Source organism: Podarcis raffonei, chromosome 8 (assembly GCF_027172205.1).
Source record: "Podarcis raffonei isolate rPodRaf1 chromosome 8, rPodRaf1.pri, whole genome shotgun sequence".
NCBI classification, from domain to species: Eukaryota; Metazoa; Chordata; class Lepidosauria; order Squamata; family Lacertidae; genus Podarcis; species Podarcis raffonei.
In genome coordinates this window covers 17,565,202-17,583,298 of record NC_070609.1, presented here as the reverse complement: position 1 = coordinate 17,583,298, position 18,097 = coordinate 17,565,202, and the positions used below count along the sequence as shown (strand labels likewise).

Below are 18,097 nucleotides of genomic sequence, written 5' to 3'. Positions count from 1 at the left end.
TGTGATACACATAACTTCATTATTTATTTGTGCAGTGTTTTATCAGTCCATTTACAAACCACCATTAAAAAAAACCCAAAAAATTATGTGTTGTGGCCAATATTAGTCATACTCAGAGTAGACCCACTGAAATTAACTGACATGGATAATTTAGGTCAATTCATTTAAATGGGTCTACTCTGAGTAAAACCTAGATGGCAATTACCCTTTTTTTCCAAGTATAAACTGTAGTAACAATATTCTTTTCCATCCTTTTTCTATCCCTTGTGCCGTCAGTTTCCTTTCAACAAAAGCAAAAAGTTTCATCAATGAGTAAAAACTGAAGTATGAAGTGTAATCTCCACTAAATGTAACTCTCCTAAAAGATTAGACCACATTATAGTGATTCTCAAAAATTTATAGCTACAATATAGTGATTCTGTTTCATGCATTCACACTTTGCTACCCAGTTAGGCCCCTATTTGGGCTTCACAGTCTGGGATATGATAGTGTTGGTGGCAGGGGTCTTGCTACACTAGAGAAACAAAACAGCTGGTAACTTGTGTTCTGGATATAGCATGGGATAGATACTATTTTTTTTGTTCTAGGTCTGTTCTAGAGTCACGTGTCAGTATGTTGCAACTTTCCTATGATTTTACATCACAGAACACCCTCTACCCATCACCTGCAAACCAGCCATTCACCATCTTACGCTTGTCCTTTACCTGACCTTTCTACATATGTTTATGCATACTAATCAGAACATAACCTGCCAGAACAGCAAAGGGCAAGTAAATGTGACAATCTGGATATTGTCAGTTTTTTATCAGTTGCCTGGGTTATATTTGGCTATCTGCTGTTGCCTATGATAGAACAATCTTTCCAGGAACTTGGTGTCTCAGTAGATCCCATTCTTCTGCTTCAGCAATAAGTTTTAACAGCATTTATTGCAACTGATAACAGGCCTTTGATCCAGCTTCTGGCTCCTGAGAAATGGAAGCATGTTCTTTTTTCTATAAACAAAAACAAAACACCTGACCTACACAACCAAGGCACATTGCAGATTAGCATTTGAATGTCAGAACAAGTTGTCCGGATATCACCTGAGAATGCCTTCTTTCATGATCAAAGAAGGCTATGTGCCAATGACAGGGTTCCCCTGCCCCTGCAGTTCATGTGCCTGTGCTCCCTGCATGACAGACACTTTCAACAAGTATCCATAAGTCCTCCAGCTCATACCTATAGGCTACAGAAAGTAGCACACACTTTGCATTCAGGTCCTAAATTCAGTTTCCAGCATCTCCAGGTAAGGCTGGGAAAGACTCCTATATGAAACCCTAAAGAGCTACCATCAACCAGAATATACGGTATTGAGCTAGATAGACCAATGGTCTGTCTCAATGCAACTCAACTTCCCATGTTCCTACTGAAGCTTCGAGTTCAAACTGATTCACTTATTATCCACCTGACTGCCTTGTCACATACCTAAGAGGTGCAAAGTGAAATTGGATACATTCTAATGGCCCACTCAAAATTCCAACCGCCTCTTTTATTCCTAAAACATTCTAAAATGTTGGCTTCTGGTTCCCTATTTCTGAAAGAGGAGGCTTCTCTCTACCAGATTTAAGACTATATTATGAGGCATCCTGCATCTGTTGAATCCAGGAGTGGGTGACATTAAAAAATACAGACCTGTTAGATCTAGAGGGACATGATAATAGATTTGGATGACATGTGTATTTATGGTACGATAAAATCAAAGTACGCAGGGGTTTCAGAATCATATTATAAGAAAATCCATTATTAAAGTCTGGGAGAAATATAAAGATATGTTAGAACAAAAAACACCATGGTGACTTTCGCCACTAGAAGTACTGTATTTTTCGCCCTATAGGGTGCACCTAGTTTTTTGGGGGGGAAATAAAGGGGGAAAAAATTATTATCCCCCCAGGCCCGAGCTTCCCCCGACCCCAGCCCCCAGAACAGGCTGCTATTTGCAAGCCTAGGGAGCCCGGCAGGAACTCCCGCCAGGCTCCCCAGGCTTGCGGATAGCTTCCTGAAGCCTGGAGAGCAAGAGGGGTCGGTGCGCACCGACCCCTCTCGCTCTCCAGGCTTCAGCGAAAGCCTGCATTCACTCCATAGGACGCACACACATTTCCCCTTCATTTTTGGAGGTGAAAAAGTGCGTCCTGTAGGGCAAAAAATACGGTAATTTCGTTGAAGAAAGTAAATATGAGGAGTAATTTGCCAACTTATAGAGCTGCTAACAGAAGTAGAAAATGAGGTAAAATTAAAGGAATTTGAAGAGGTGAAAGAACAAGTATCAGATTGGTTGCAATACTTTCAACAAATATAAAAAAGAATGGGAAATGTTTATTATGTATTTACAAAATTATTGTAAACAGGTGAAAACATTGGTAGGATTTTAGGAACACTTGTAAATTAAGGAGGATTTATAGGTAATATAGGGTGTGAAAAGCTGGAATAGTATTGATATGCAGTTGAAAAGAAAGTCTGAAGTAACCAGGGACAAGATGGGGGGAAGTCACAAGATTCATAGAATCTCAATTTTTGGATTTGATGCTATTTTGGATTATCTTTTTCTCTTTCTTTTCTTTTCTTTTTTCTGTTATATTCTTTTGAAAACCAATACAAACCGCCTCTTTTATTCCTAAAACATTCTAACATGTTGGCTTCTATTCCATTTCACTCTGCCTTAATGGAGGCAGCCCCCATGACAGTGGGAGATCGTAGGCGAAGGAAAAACAAGAATGATTGAAGGTAAATCGGCCTCGGTCCAGTATACCTGAAGGAGCGTCTCCACCCCCATCATTCTGCCCGGATGCTGAGGTCCAGCGCCGAGGGCCTTCTGGCAGTTCCCTCATTGCGAGAAGCAAAGCTACAGGGAACCAGGCAGAGGGCCTTCTCGGTAGTGGCGCCCGCCCTGTGGAACGCCCTTCCAGCAGATGTCAAAGCGATAAACAACTACCTGACATTCAGAAGACATCTTAAGGCAGCCCTGTTCAGGGAAGTTTTTAACGTGTGATATTTTACTGTGTTTTTGGTTTCTATGGAAGCCGCCCAGAGTGGCTGGGGGGGCCCAGCCAGATGGGCGGGGTATAAATAATAAATTATTATTATTATTATTATTATTATTATTATTATTAATCAACATTGCAAATTTCCCCCAGGGATGGGGGGGAATGGGCTTCACTCGCAGTTCGTCTCGATACCTGGCTCTTGCTCTGGCATGGAATGCAGGTGGTAGGGAGGCATTGAGTGCAAAAGCACCTCACCTGGTGAAAACCCTCCAATGCTGCCATTAAGAACTAGAAGTTCTCCTGTTAATTAGAGCTTAATTGGACTAAAGTACAGGTGCATGCTGGAAGGGATGAGATCACAAACTGAAGAACAAATCAACTGCAAGGACTTTAAGGTCTGAATTTGGGATAAGACTTCATTCGGTGCAAAAGACAGTGGGGTGGATGGGAGCCTACGGTTTCTTTATTTAAAGTTTTCTTCTCTATATTTATAATTCAGCAACCTTCCTCTGAATGTTAGTTCAAATTAAATTTGTGCAAGTGAGGAGGGAAGAACTTGGATTATAAATATGGAATATAACGTCAAAAAGAACTGTGTATGTAAAAAGGAAAAAGGGAGAGAAGCTCTATTTTGCAAAATGTTTACGATGGAAACTTAGAGCTGACTCTACCCCATCCTTTATTATGTATGAAGTGAACTGAATAATGCTAAGAGGATTTGGAATTTAATTTAATTGGAAGGATAATTGGCCATATATCTTCAGCTGGAAGGAAGGGTGAAAGGAGTCTGTGAAGGAAATGATAAGGTTCTTTATTGAGTCATCTGCAGTTCGATAGACAACTCTTCTTCCCAGGCAGAGGGGGAAATGGTGACAAGTCTATTTACTGGGACAGAGCGACTTTTGCAGCTGTTGTTAAATTTCTCGGTGCAAAAAAAACGAAGCATGGGATGGAGCGATGGAGAAATTTCTGGAACAACAATGGGATATCAGCTCCGCCCAAGGCATGATGGATAACAGCAATAATTGGGGAAAGAAAAACATAACATCTTACAAGGACAGGAAGAAACACCATGGACAGTATAATAGTCACACAAAGGAAGAACAAGGATATGGTTTGAGTTCCTCACTTGTAGTTTTATAAATCATTTAATTGTCAACACGAATAGAAGTTATTAATATTGCAGTTGTTGTATAAGAGATTATTATTATGACCAGAATGTAATTGAAACTAATAAGATTTTGGAACACAGAAATAAAGAAAAACATCAAATCATCAGATCTAGCATGCGGGAGGCCAACTTAACTAAATTATATAATTTGGTATTTGAATGATTGGTATTAATAATTATTTTATAAATTGGTATTGTTATAATGAATATTATGATGGGGTTATTATTGGTATAATAGTATAGTGTCCAGATCAAGGGAAGTAATAGTTCCACTCTATTCTGCCTTAGTCAGACCACACTTGGAATACTGTGTCCAACCTGATCTCGTTTTTTGACAGAATTACAACCCTGGTAGATGAAGGGAACGCAGTGGATGTAGCCTACCTTGATTTCAGCAAGGCATTTGACAAGGTGCCCCATGATATTCTTGTAAAGAAGCTGGTAAAATGCGGTCTTGACTATGCTACCACTCAGTGGATTTGTAACTGGCTGACTGACCGAACCCAAAGGGTGCTCATCAATGGTTCCTCTTCATCCTGCAGAAGAGTGACTAGTGGGGTGCCACAGGGTTCTGTCTTGGGCCCGGTCTTATTCAACATCTTTATCAACGACTTGGATGATGGACTCAAGGGCATCCTGATCAAATTTGCAGATGACACCAAACTGGGAGGGGTGGCTAACACCCCAGAGGACAGGCTCACACTTCAAAACGACCTTGACAGATTAGAGAACTGGGCCAAAACAAACAAGATGAATTTTAACAGGGAGAAATGTAAAATATTGCACTTGGGCAAAAAAAATGAGAGGCACAAATACAAGATGGGTGACACCTGGCTTGAGAGCAGTACATGTGAAAAGGATCTAGGAGTCTTGGTTGACCACAAACTTGACATGAGCCAACAGTGTGATGCAGCAGCTAAAAAGGCCAATGCAATTCTGGGCTAAAGAATAAAGGGAAAAAAAATTATTATCCCCCCAGGCCCGAGCTTCCCCCGACCCCAGCCCCCAGAACAGGCTGCTATTTGCAAGCCTAGGGAGCCCGGCAGGAACTCCCGCCAGGCTCCCCAGGCTTGCGGATAGCTTCCTGAAGCCTGGAGAGCAAGAGGGGTCGGTGCGCACCGACCCCTCTCGCTCTCCAGGCTTCAGCGAAAGCCTGCATTCACTCCATAGGACGCACACACATTTCCCCTTCATTTTTGGAGGTGAAAAAGTGCGTCCTGTAGGGCAAAAAATACGGTAATTTCGTTGAAGAAAGTAAATATGAGGAGTAATTTGCCAACTTATAGAGCTGCTAACAGAAGTAGAAAATGAGGTAAAATTAAAGGAATTTGAAGAGGTGAAAGAACAAGTATCAGATTGGTTGCAATACTTTCAACAAATATAAAAAAGAATGGGAAATGTTTATTATGTATTTACAAAATTATTGTAAACAGGTGAAAACATTGGTAGGATTTTAGGAACACTTGTAAATTAAGGAGGATTTATAGGTAATATAGGGTGTGAAAAGCTGGAATAGTATTGATATGCAGTTGAAAAGAAAGTCTGAAGTAACCAGGGACAAGATGGGGGGAAGTCACAAGATTCATAGAATCTCAATTTTTGGATTTGATGCTATTTTGGATTATCTTTTTCTCTTTCTTTTCTTTTCTTTTTTCTGTTATATTCTTTTGAAAACCAATACAAACCGCCTCTTTTATTCCTAAAACATTCTAACATGTTGGCTTCTATTCCATTTCACTCTGCCTTAATGGAGGCAGCCCCCATGACAGTGGGAGATCGTAGGCGAAGGAAAAACAAGAATGATTGAAGGTAAATCGGCCTCGGTCCAGTATACCTGAAGGAGCGTCTCCACCCCCATCATTCTGCCCGGATGCTGAGGTCCAGCGCCGAGGGCCTTCTGGCAGTTCCCTCATTGCGAGAAGCAAAGCTACAGGGAACCAGGCAGAGGGCCTTCTCGGTAGTGGCGCCCGCCCTGTGGAACGCCCTTCCAGCAGATGTCAAAGCGATAAACAACTACCTGACATTCAGAAGACATCTTAAGGCAGCCCTGTTCAGGGAAGTTTTTAACGTGTGATATTTTACTGTGTTTTTGGTTTCTATGGAAGCCGCCCAGAGTGGCTGGGGGGGCCCAGCCAGATGGGCGGGGTATAAATAATAAATTATTATTATTATTATTATTATTATTATTATTATTATTATTAATCAACATTGCAAATTTCCCCCAGGGATGGGGGGGAATGGGCTTCACTCGCAGTTCGTCTCGATACCTGGCTCTTGCTCTGGCATGGAATGCAGGTGGTAGGGAGGCATTGAGTGCAAAAGCACCTCACCTGGTGAAAACCCTCCAATGCTGCCATTAAGAACTAGAAGTTCTCCTGTTAATTAGAGCTTAATTGGACTAAAGTACAGGTGCATGCTGGAAGGGATGAGATCACAAACTGAAGAACAAATCAACTGCAAGGACTTTAAGGTCTGAATTTGGGATAAGACTTCATTCGGTGCAAAAGACAGTGGGGTGGATGGGAGCCTACGGTTTCTTTATTTAAAGTTTTCTTCTCTATATTTATAATTCAGCAACCTTCCTCTGAATGTTAGTTCAAATTAAATTTGTGCAAGTGAGGAGGGAAGAACTTGGATTATAAATATGGAATATAACGTCAAAAAGAACTGTGTATGTAAAAAGGAAAAAGGGAGAGAAGCTCTATTTTGCAAAATGTTTACGATGGAAACTTAGAGCTGACTCTACCCCATCCTTTATTATGTATGAAGTGAACTGAATAATGCTAAGAGGATTTGGAATTTAATTTAATTGGAAGGATAATTGGCCATATATCTTCAGCTGGAAGGAAGGGTGAAAGGAGTCTGTGAAGGAAATGATAAGGTTCTTTATTGAGTCATCTGCAGTTCGATAGACAACTCTTCTTCCCAGGCAGAGGGGGAAATGGTGACAAGTCTATTTACTGGGACAGAGCGACTTTTGCAGCTGTTGTTAAATTTCTCGGTGCAAAAAAAACGAAGCATGGGATGGAGCGATGGAGAAATTTCTGGAACAACAATGGGATATCAGCTCCGCCCAAGGCATGATGGATAACAGCAATAATTGGGGAAAGAAAAACATAACATCTTACAAGGACAGGAAGAAACACCATGGACAGTATAATAGTCACACAAAGGAAGAACAAGGATATGGTTTGAGTTCCTCACTTGTAGTTTTATAAATCATTTAATTGTCAACACGAATAGAAGTTATTAATATTGCAGTTGTTGTATAAGAGATTATTATTATGACCAGAATGTAATTGAAACTAATAAGATTTTGGAACACAGAAATAAAGAAAAACATCAAATCATCAGATCTAGCATGCGGGAGGCCAACTTAACTAAATTATATAATTTGGTATTTGAATGATTGGTATTAATAATTATTTTATAAATTGGTATTGTTATAATGAATATTATGATGGGGTTATTATTGGTATAATAGTATAGTGTCCAGATCAAGGGAAGTAATAGTTCCACTCTATTCTGCCTTAGTCAGACCACACTTGGAATACTGTGTCCAACCTGATCTCGTTTTTTGACAGAATTACAACCCTGGTAGATGAAGGGAACGCAGTGGATGTAGCCTACCTTGATTTCAGCAAGGCATTTGACAAGGTGCCCCATGATATTCTTGTAAAGAAGCTGGTAAAATGCGGTCTTGACTATGCTACCACTCAGTGGATTTGTAACTGGCTGACTGACCGAACCCAAAGGGTGCTCATCAATGGTTCCTCTTCATCCTGCAGAAGAGTGACTAGTGGGGTGCCACAGGGTTCTGTCTTGGGCCCGGTCTTATTCAACATCTTTATCAACGACTTGGATGATGGACTCAAGGGCATCCTGATCAAATTTGCAGATGACACCAAACTGGGAGGGGTGGCTAACACCCCAGAGGACAGGCTCACACTTCAAAACGACCTTGACAGATTAGAGAACTGGGCCAAAACAAACAAGATGAATTTTAACAGGGAGAAATGTAAAATATTGCACTTGGGCAAAAAAAATGAGAGGCACAAATACAAGATGGGTGACACCTGGCTTGAGAGCAGTACATGTGAAAAGGATCTAGGAGTCTTGGTTGACCACAAACTTGACATGAGCCAACAGTGTGATGCAGCAGCTAAAAAGGCCAATGCAATTCTGGGCTGCATCAATGGGAGTATAGCATCTAGATCAAGGGAAGTAATAGTGCCACTGTATTCTGCTCTGGTCAGACCTCACCTGGAGTACTGTGTCCAGTTCTGGGCACCACAGTTCAAGAAGGACACTGACAAACTGGAACGTGTCCAGAGGAGGGCAACCAAAATGGTCAAAGGCCTGGAAACGATGCCTTATGAGGAACGGCTAAGGGAGCTGGGCATGTTTAGCCTGGAGAAGAGGAGGTTAAGGGGTGATATGATAAGCATGTTCAAATATATAAAAGGATGTCACATAGAGGAGGGAGAAAGGTTGTTTTCTGCTGCTCCAGAGAAGCGGACACGGAGCAATGGATCCAAACTACAAGAAAGAAGATTCCACCTAAACATTAGGAAGAACTTCCTGACAGTAAGAGCTGTTCGACAGTGGAATTTGCTGCCAAGGAGTGTGGTGGAGTCTCCTTCTTTGGAGGTCTTTAAGCAGAGGCTTGACAACCATATGTCAGGAGTGCTCTGATGGTGTTTCCTGCTTGGCAGGGGGTTGGACTCGAAGGCCCTTGTGGTCTCTTCCAACTCTATGATTCTATGATTCTATGATTCTAATTCTGGGCACCACAATTTAAGAAGGATGTTGACAAGCTGGAATGTGTGCAGAGGAGGGCAACCAAGATTATCAAGGGTCTGAAAACCAAGCTTTATGAGGAGCACTGGAAGGAGCTGGGTATGTTTAGCCTGGAAAAGAGAAGACTGAGATGAGATATGATATGATAGCCATCTTCAAATATCTAAGGACTGTCACATGGAAGAGGGGGCATGCTTGTTTTCTCCTGCTCTGAAGGGTAGGACTTGAACCAATGGCTACAAGTTGCAAAAAGGGAGATTCCGACTAAACATTCGGAAAAAACTTTCTGACAGTAAAAGCTGTTCAGCAGTGGAACAGACTCCTACAATGGTGGTGAACTTTCCTTCCTTGGAGGTTTTTAAACAGAGGTAGGATGGCCAACTGTCATGGATGCTTTAGCTGAGATTCCTGCATTGCAGGGGGTTGAACTAGATGACCTTTGGGTCCCTTCGACCTCTATGATTCTATGATCCTAACAGTAGGCTAGCCAGCATCCAAAAAGTGCTTTTAAAAATGAGTTACTGATGGTGTGTTGAATCAGAAACCTATGTCAGATCAATAGTGAACAGGGTGGCAAAGGAGAGCTGGTTGGTTGTAGGTCTTTTGGCTACTTTTAGGGGAATTGTCACAGCTCTGAAAAGAATAGACTAATCTGGACATACCATTCACCAAAATCACAGTAAAGAGGTATGCTCCCAAATGTATTAATGGAATTCAGTTTTTAATGACTGGGGATGAAAGCTGCAGATATAATGCAAAAACGTGGCTTTGGCCTGCAGAACAATTTTAAACAACCTATACAGCTACCTGAAGCCTGTTATCTATTTGGCAGCTAACTCATAATGTGCTGCATGAAATGCCTAAATTTGATCACCTACCACAGGTAGTGTTCCTCTGTCAATTTTCCCAGTTTAACTCTGTGGTTAAACTATGGAATTTACTCGTACAGGAGACAGGGAAGGTCATCTTTATTTTATTTATTTATTTACGGCTATTAGCCCATAAAATATGTACAAACATAAAAACACAAAGACGTAAAAACCGATATATCCGACAACAGAAGGTGAACACCACGATGCAAGGGTGGGTCATTGAGCAGAGCCAAATGACAGCTTGGGGCCAGGAGAGCTCCAAGGGACGGTTCACAGAAAAAGAAAAACTGAAGACGAGATCCGACCTGCACTCTCATCATAACAGTCCGATTAGTTTTGATGTTTTTGTTGTTTTTTGGTGGTTTTTGTGTGTGAGATAACCGCATTCAGGAATCTCGCTACCTGCAGAGTTACAGAAGGATCTGTATCCTGCAAAAGCAGTGCGGCGTGTAACTCAACAGGCCTGCCAACCAAGCGCAGTAAAGCAGGACCCAGGAATTTAGTCCTGGCTATGTTATGTAGGGGACAGTTGAACATTATATGTGGAAGAGATTCAACAGTTTTCCCATCACACACACATAGCGGAGACACCAAACCCTTGGAAAATCTGTGGCTCAGCAGGTTCAATGGAAGGACATTGAACCTTGCATGAGTAAATGCAAGTCGGTGTGGTACTGATGAAAGAGATGACATGTATGATGGAAGGCCAAGTGGTGGGGTTATTCCATGATACCTGGGGGAGCAGACACCCCCACCCCTGGCGAGGTTGTGTTGATTTTCAATGTCTGCTAATCTTTGCTCAATAAAGCTTTTGGCTGAGCGTAAATTCATCTTTAAGGAGTCCGCTGGGGAAATTCCGATGCTCAGAAGTTTGGCATGGATTTTTCCTACCCACGGATTGACAAAGACGTCCCACCAGAGGCACTGAAAAAGATAATGGTCGGGAAGCCTATGCCAGCTGGACAGCCAATAGCCAAAGACTCGCTTCCAGATGACAGTCTCCAATGATGCAATCCTTAACTCCAGACGTATGGCTGCGTTGCTCAGACACATGGGGAGTTTCAGAAGGTGACAGAGAAACTGATTCTGCAATGTCCCCAGCAATGTTAAATTGGACCCTGGTGCCCAGAGCGGGGCAGCATAACAGAGGGTGGAGACCACTTTTGCGTGGTATACCTTCAATGCAGAAGGGATGTGAGAGGCTCCGTCGGCCGCAAAAAATTGGCGTAGAGTATTGTTTTCTCTTTGTTTAGTAAATACTGTATCTGTGGCTTCCAGCTTAGATTGTAGTGAAAAAAGACTCCCAGGTATTTAAATTTAAAAACCTGTTCTAATTGGACTCCATCTAACTTCCAGCTGTAAGTTTTCCGAGACCTGGTAAAGACCAGGACTTTAGATTTCCCATGATTAATTGTCAGATGGTTGAGTTTGCAATAAGCCGCAAAAATCTTTAGAGCTTTGCATAAACCGACTCTAGAGTAGGAAAGGATCGCTGCATCGTCGGCATATAGGAGCAAAGGGCAGCGAAAATCAGCTAGGCGGGGGGCATGAATGTTGGCTTGAGACTCATTCAGAAAGAGCTTCATATCGCTAATAAACAAGTTGAAGAGGAGTGGGGCCAAGATGCAGCCTTGGTGCACACCTCTATTTATTGGGACCTCGTTGGATAAGTTTCCCGCCGGTGTGAGTCTCACTCTAGCCGACGACCCGTGGTGTAATTGGGTTATAAGTCATAACAGCCTTCTATCTATGCCCCATCTCTCTAATTTCTTCCATAGGCAGTTTCTTGGGATACTGTCGAAGGCAGCCTTTAGGTCTATGAAAGCGACACATAGGTGCCCAGGGAAGGTCATCAACCTGGATGGCTTCAAAAGAGGATTAGAGGAATTCATGGAGTTAAATTCTATGAATGACTACTGGCCGTGACAGGTCTGCTTCCACGTTCAGAGGCTGCATGCTTCCATATGTTGGTTGTTGGAAGCCACAGAAGGGGAGAGTGCTCTTGTGGGTCCTGCTTGTGGGCTTCCCACGGGCATCTGATGAGAACAGGATGCTGGACTTGGTGGGCCATTGGGCTGCTCCAGCAGACTCTGCTTATGCTTGGTAGCCCATCTCCCCACGTTCATTGCGATGCATAATCAGTCCGTTACTTTCAGAACTGCAACAATTTACCTGAATTTAACGCTAAATCTTGCCATGCAATGGTGTGTGATATTGAAAATGATAATCAAGGTCATTTTTGAGAGTGGCATTCAGCCACTTCTTCTCTGTCACTCTGTGTGCAATTGATCTGGCATGGGTGCCCACTTTTTACACACCAGTGCCAGTACAGGTAAGAATAATATTGCAGTTGGCTATGCCAGGTTTGTCTCTGCTTATCTTTCCGCTTTAGCTACAGCGGTTCATTTATTTAAGATAACGTCTCACTTTTACGCATGTGATTTATACCTCTCTGCCTCTCAGTTACAGATCTTTCTTTCATTCCATTTTCCTGTCTTGATATAAGATGGCTGTTTTCCTTTGTCTTTCTTTTCACTTTCTCATGCTAAGCATTTCTAAAGCTGGTAAGTTGCCTTAAGTAGGCACTCAAGCTGTTCCACCTTCTTTTTCTTTAGCGTCTGAGGGTTTTTTGGGGTGAAGGACCTCTGTCCTACCCTACATGTATTCATTATAAACTCTGAAGGCAGCCTATCATGTGTTCATTGTGCTCCTGTGAACATCTGAAAGGGGCCTGAGTTATGCTACAATGTCTTTCTCCTCAAGTGAATCTCTTTTGATTCTTTTATTCATGCTACCACACCGTATTGTAGAAATGTATCTGTACGTTTCTACAGTCCATATTTTCTTGTCAATCTATACTTCTACGGTTTCAACTGGCATTTATTGTATTGGCTAGCTATTTTATTATTTATTTATTATTACATTTATATCCCATTTCCCCCTAAGTAACTCAAGTTGCTGTACATGGTTCTCCCCTCTTCCCATTTTATCCACAAACAACCCTGTGAGGTTGTTTAGGTTAAAAGACAGTGGTTTCGTACACTTGAAATGTTGCAAGGTCTCTCTCTCTCTCACACACACACACACATACCCCACAGCACAATAAAAATTGCTCCATATTATATACATTGGTACACTTTTATATGTTTCCACATTGAATGCTGTCTGTTCACACCAGTGGGTGGAGCAGTTTTTACACTTTACAAGGTTGGTTTCCTTGCAACTCCAAACCTCCCTACTCTGAAAACGTCTCCATGTGGTTGCCATATTTACAGCACACCATTATATATCTATCAGGTACTATATCCTAAAAGCCTAGGACAGAAAATGTTTTTTAAAAAATAATCTTTGTAAAGTGGTGATTAAAGTAAAATGATTGGATCTCTGCCCAACACATCTTTCATTATACTTTGAAGAGGCAATAGTGGCTTATCTTAACCAGAGATTATTGGCCTTACATAACTGGAGAAATTTTAAAATTAAAGCAAAGTTTTTGGTGTGAACATACATGAGCTAAATGAGGTGGCAGGGGTCACTGCTGCCTCAGTACCGTGTCTGCCAAGGAATACAACTGACAATGAAATTCTCTCAAGCATTCTGCTGTTCCACCAATATATTCATTTCACTTCCTACCTCTCAAATGAAATAGTCCTTCTACCCCATAAACATCTTTTAGGATGGTTTAATTTTGAAATGTACAGTTGTATCTATGCAGCTGGGTACTTTCATGGTGAAGGAGAAGACTTGCAACAAGAGCTGGCAAGAACCATAATGTGAAATTATGTTTGTATCTACCTATCCTTATCCATAACAGAACCTAAGATGAGTAACTGAAACAACTACACATTGCTTCCCTATGTACCCCTTCCTCTGTTGTTACCCATGTTAAAGCTTAGATTGCATACCCCTTGGGGCTGTCCTCTTGCAACTTTCTGCCATGTCTTCTGGACTGGTTGTGCATATGTATGTTATGCATGGGGCAATGTAGCCATGCTCTTTATAATATTTAACAGGTAGATTGGTGAGCATTATCTTAGCTGCATTTTACTTTTGGTCTTCGTTGGTAATGGCAGTTTAAATTGTTGTGTTGTGCGCAGAGATAATTAGTGACGGGGGTTGGGCTCCACATTCTGTAAATAATAAATAAACAAAACTATGCATACTGATGGTACTAGAAAAGCAACTGGGCAGTATCTCTCTTTAAAGAAAAACATGGTTTTGCATAAGCAAGCCTGTAATTATAGCACAAACATCAATGAAAGTACTTGGGCAGTAATTTCTTGCATTATATGCCACACAGTAGAAGCTGAGATTACTAAATTGAGGTGGAACTGCATGAGAATTGAATGGTGTGGCACCTTCAAAGTTCTGTAACTTTAATGGAGTTCGAATCATAGCCCCAGATTTCAACACCATAGAGCAGTGGTTTTCAACCAGTGTGCCATGGCACCCTGGGGTGCCTTGAACGATGGTCAGGGGTGCTGTGGGCAACCCTGGCCTCTATCCCTCTTCCTTTCCTCCCTCCTCTGATGCCCTCTCGTGTCTCTGTACCCCCAAAGGCTTGGCAGCTGTTTGTTGCAGCAGCCCTGGCTACAAGCTCCCCAGGCGAATGGTGCCTCTGGGGCAGCCCAGGGGGTGTTTCCCAGGTTCCTGTGGGGTAGTGTGAGGGGGCACCTCTCTTTGGGGCAGGGGGGCAGCTCAAAGACTGGGGGGCAGCAGCAGCTTCACCGAGGACTCCAAAAGAGAGGGGAGAAGAGAGGAGTCTGAGGGAAGACATCACAGGGGAGGGTGTTTGAAAAAGGGTGAGAAGCTACTAGCTCTGCAGGCAAGGGGTGACAAGCTGGGCTCCTGAGCAGGGCCATCTTAAGCATATCAGGCGCCGTGGTGCAAAAGATCCCTCCAACCTTTTTTAGGAAGGTTCCCCAGAGTTGTTGACCTTTTTTTTAGGCAGCTAACACCACGCTTACACATTATCTCTGAAGCCCTTGGAACAAAATAAAATGAAAAGGCAGAAGAAAATCTAATAAAGTCCTCAATTCCAAAGCAAGACTCACTCAAGACTCAGCGGTTCTTCTAATTCATCCTCATGATTCAAATCACCACATATCAAAAAGTTAAAGCAATCACCAGTTTGTTGTTCTTTAAATAAATTAATAAAGTCACAGACAATGAAGTTCCCGGCCAATTTGTGTTTAAGTACAAAGCTGACATTTTCAAATATTGTGGGGAGTGGGGTGGGTGTGGGTGTAAAGCAGTGACATCCTGAACCTAAAAAGGACCCAAAACTTCAGTCACAAAGGCTGCAGCCCTGACTGCACTTACCTAAGAGTAAGCCCTGCTGAATCTAATAGGACCTTACTTCTGCATAGACAGTAGGACTGCAACAAGAAGCACAGCTGGGAATTAGGGCTTTCTGTTTTAAGTCTCAACCAGAGGAAAATGTAATATTGGAGATTAGGGAGAAAGGAATATGAATAGATTGGGGGTAGGGGGCGGACAGGAGACCAAAACCACAGGTAGCAAGACAAGGCACACTTTCTGGGGAGCATGTCTCACACACAGTTGCTTGGGGTGAGGACTGCAGAGGGACCATAGTTGGGTTTTGTGTGTGTGTTTTTCAGAAAAAACATAGAATTGGAAGGGACCCTGTGGGTCATCCAGCCCAACCCCCTGCAATGCTTTTTAGCTTGCATTGATCTCAAAAACCTTTGCAGCCCAGGTAGAGGAGGAAGAAAGTGGGCAAATTGGGGGCGCCTCTCTTCTTCTTTGCCATTGCCCGCCTCCCTCTTCACATAGGGCCAGCCGCCTCACAGCAGAACAGAGCATGAGGCAGCAACTGAGCAAAGCCAGGCGCCTGGGTGCATGCGCCACTGTGTCAAGCGAGGGTGCGTGCGCCGCTCCTGCTGAGCGTTGGCTCGGTTTTTTCCCTTTTAGCCTTCTCCCACCCTGTAATAGAACTTCCTCAGTGCCCCTATAGTTTTATGTGCTTTGACTTTCATTGCCTAAATATGACAATTCCAAGAGAGGGTTTCAAGAGAGTACACCCAGATATCTAAGTGAGCAAGTTTGTCCTATAGCTTGCACCATTTAAATCTAGGGCTGTGTTTGCTAAAAATCATAATCTCGGTCTTAGAGTAAGTTATAGATACCTTTTCCTGTTTACAGTATGTGCTGATCACTTCCAAGAGTTTTTTGAGGCCCAGCCGGGAAAGGGAGAGCAGCACTAACTCATCTGTCTACATCAAGACTTTGATCTTTCTATTCCTAATTACTGTAGAGGTGAAATTTTCTTCTTCATCATCATCACCATCATCTTCGTTTATTAATACCTTGCCCATCTGGCTGGGTCTTCCCCAGCCACTCTGGGCAGCTCCCAACAGAATATTAATAATAATGATGATAAAAAAGCGATGAAACATCAAACATTAAAAACCTCCCTCAAGAGGACCGCCTTCAGATGTCTTTTAAAAGTCAGTTGTTTATTTCCCTGACATCTGATGGGAGGGCATTCCACAGGGAGGGCGCCACTACCAAATCATTACTATAAAAGTTTTTAAAAGGGGGAGCCAGGACGCAGCCTTGCTTCACCGCTTCACCTTGCCTTTCACTGTCTTTAACCAATGAGTGAATTCAGAGGTGCTACTGATGAGTGTTTGTTTTGGACACTAGGCAACAGTAATCCACAGAGCTCTAAATATCTGTTTTGCCTTTTAGTGCTGTATTTGGCAGGCAAAATAAAGGACAGGTTGGTGAGGGGGGGTGATTGAGGGCTTAAAATTACTTTATCTGGTGCAGAAATGACTTCAAACAAACAAACAATAAAGGGGAGAAAAGAGAGCAACAAATTCTATTTCTCTTCCTCAACAGAGCTTTGCTTCCAACCTCCTAACAGGGTTTGCAAAACCCTTCAGAGGGAGATGTGAACCAGGATTTATTCAATTCAGGAAGGGAAAAAGAGGATAGGAAGCAAGAGGAATGCATATATATATATATATATATATATATATATATATATATATATAACATTAAATAGGGTTGCCACATTTCAAGAAGTGTAAATAATCCAGACACAAAAAAATGTGGAGCTTTTTTTGGGGGGGGGGGATTGCCATCCACTATCTGCCTGATCCCTTACCCAAAAGGATCTAGCCCACCCTTCCGCTTTGGCACAGCCCCAAAATGTAAATAATAATAATAAAATAAACCAACCAACCAACCACAAAAACCTGTATATTTCATGTAAAAAAATTCCCCCTGGTCCCCCCAAGCCTGGGAAGTCTCGAAGCAACAGATGTGGACGGACTGCAATAATGTAGCTAAGTCAAACTTGAGCCATTAAAAGTCTCTCTCAGACTTGTTTCTGGCTCCACACAGTCTCAACCCCAAGCTCTGTAGCACTCCCTGGCCGCTGAGGGAGACAGGGCAGAGGATGGAGGCTACTGTCTCCTCCATGGCCCTCTCTAGACATTTCATGTCCCTTCCTTCCCTCTCTGGAATCTCCTCAGGATCTCTCTTCTCTCTCGGGCCTTCAAGTCTCCTCAGAATCTCCTCAGGATTCCCTCCAAAATCTTCTGCGGGAAAAGCCTTCCCTCAGCCCTCTTCTGCAGTTGCACCAGGCCCCTCACAAGCGGCTGAGCCGCATAAGTGTTTTTTGTCAATTTTAATCACAAGCTCTTTTGACTACTTCAGATGAGAAGTGTGAAATAAATCCATGAAATAAAATTATTATCAACAAAATTAAGCTCAACGGCTGAGGCTTGGGCTAGTGGTTCGTGTCTTAAAATAAAAGCATACCTCTCCCTCACTTTATATTCATTGAGACACCAGATTTAAAAACAACACCTTTTCTGTCAGGTTTTTTTTTTGGGGGGGAAGGGGTGGGTCGAAAGGTTAAGACATATTTGACCTTCACCACTGTTAATTGTGTTATTTGTTCTTTTGTTTTTACCATGTGAGCCGTTTTGAGTCACTTGACTGTAAAACAATGCAACATCATTTGTGTAATTTGTGAGAATGTTTCTTCCTTATGTTATCTTTGCTTGTAAATATCACCTTATTTTGTTGTCCATCGCTCTGAGACCATTTCTGGTGAATGCAGTATAGAAATATAGTAAATAAATAAAGACTAGGAATTTTTTTGATAATACGTAACATGGAATGCTCTCTCCAGAGAGGTTCAGCTGGCGCCTTCATTATATATTTTGACGCCGGGCGAAAATCTTCTTTAACCAGGC

General features: G+C 42.3%; 1 long non-coding RNA gene across 1 annotated transcript; it reads right to left on the bottom strand.

Annotated features, from left to right (window-relative positions):
- Positions 1-8,981: 8,981 nt before the first annotated feature.
- On the bottom strand, positions 8,982-16,115 carry LOC128418505 (uncharacterized). The gene is made up of 3 exons (XR_008331711.1): positions 16,013-16,115; positions 15,186-15,241; positions 8,982-9,101 (listed from the first exon to the last, which is right to left on the bottom strand). It is a non-coding gene; the product is annotated as an uncharacterized LOC128418505 (long non-coding RNA).
- Between the last annotated feature and the right edge of the window lie 1,982 nt (positions 16,116-18,097).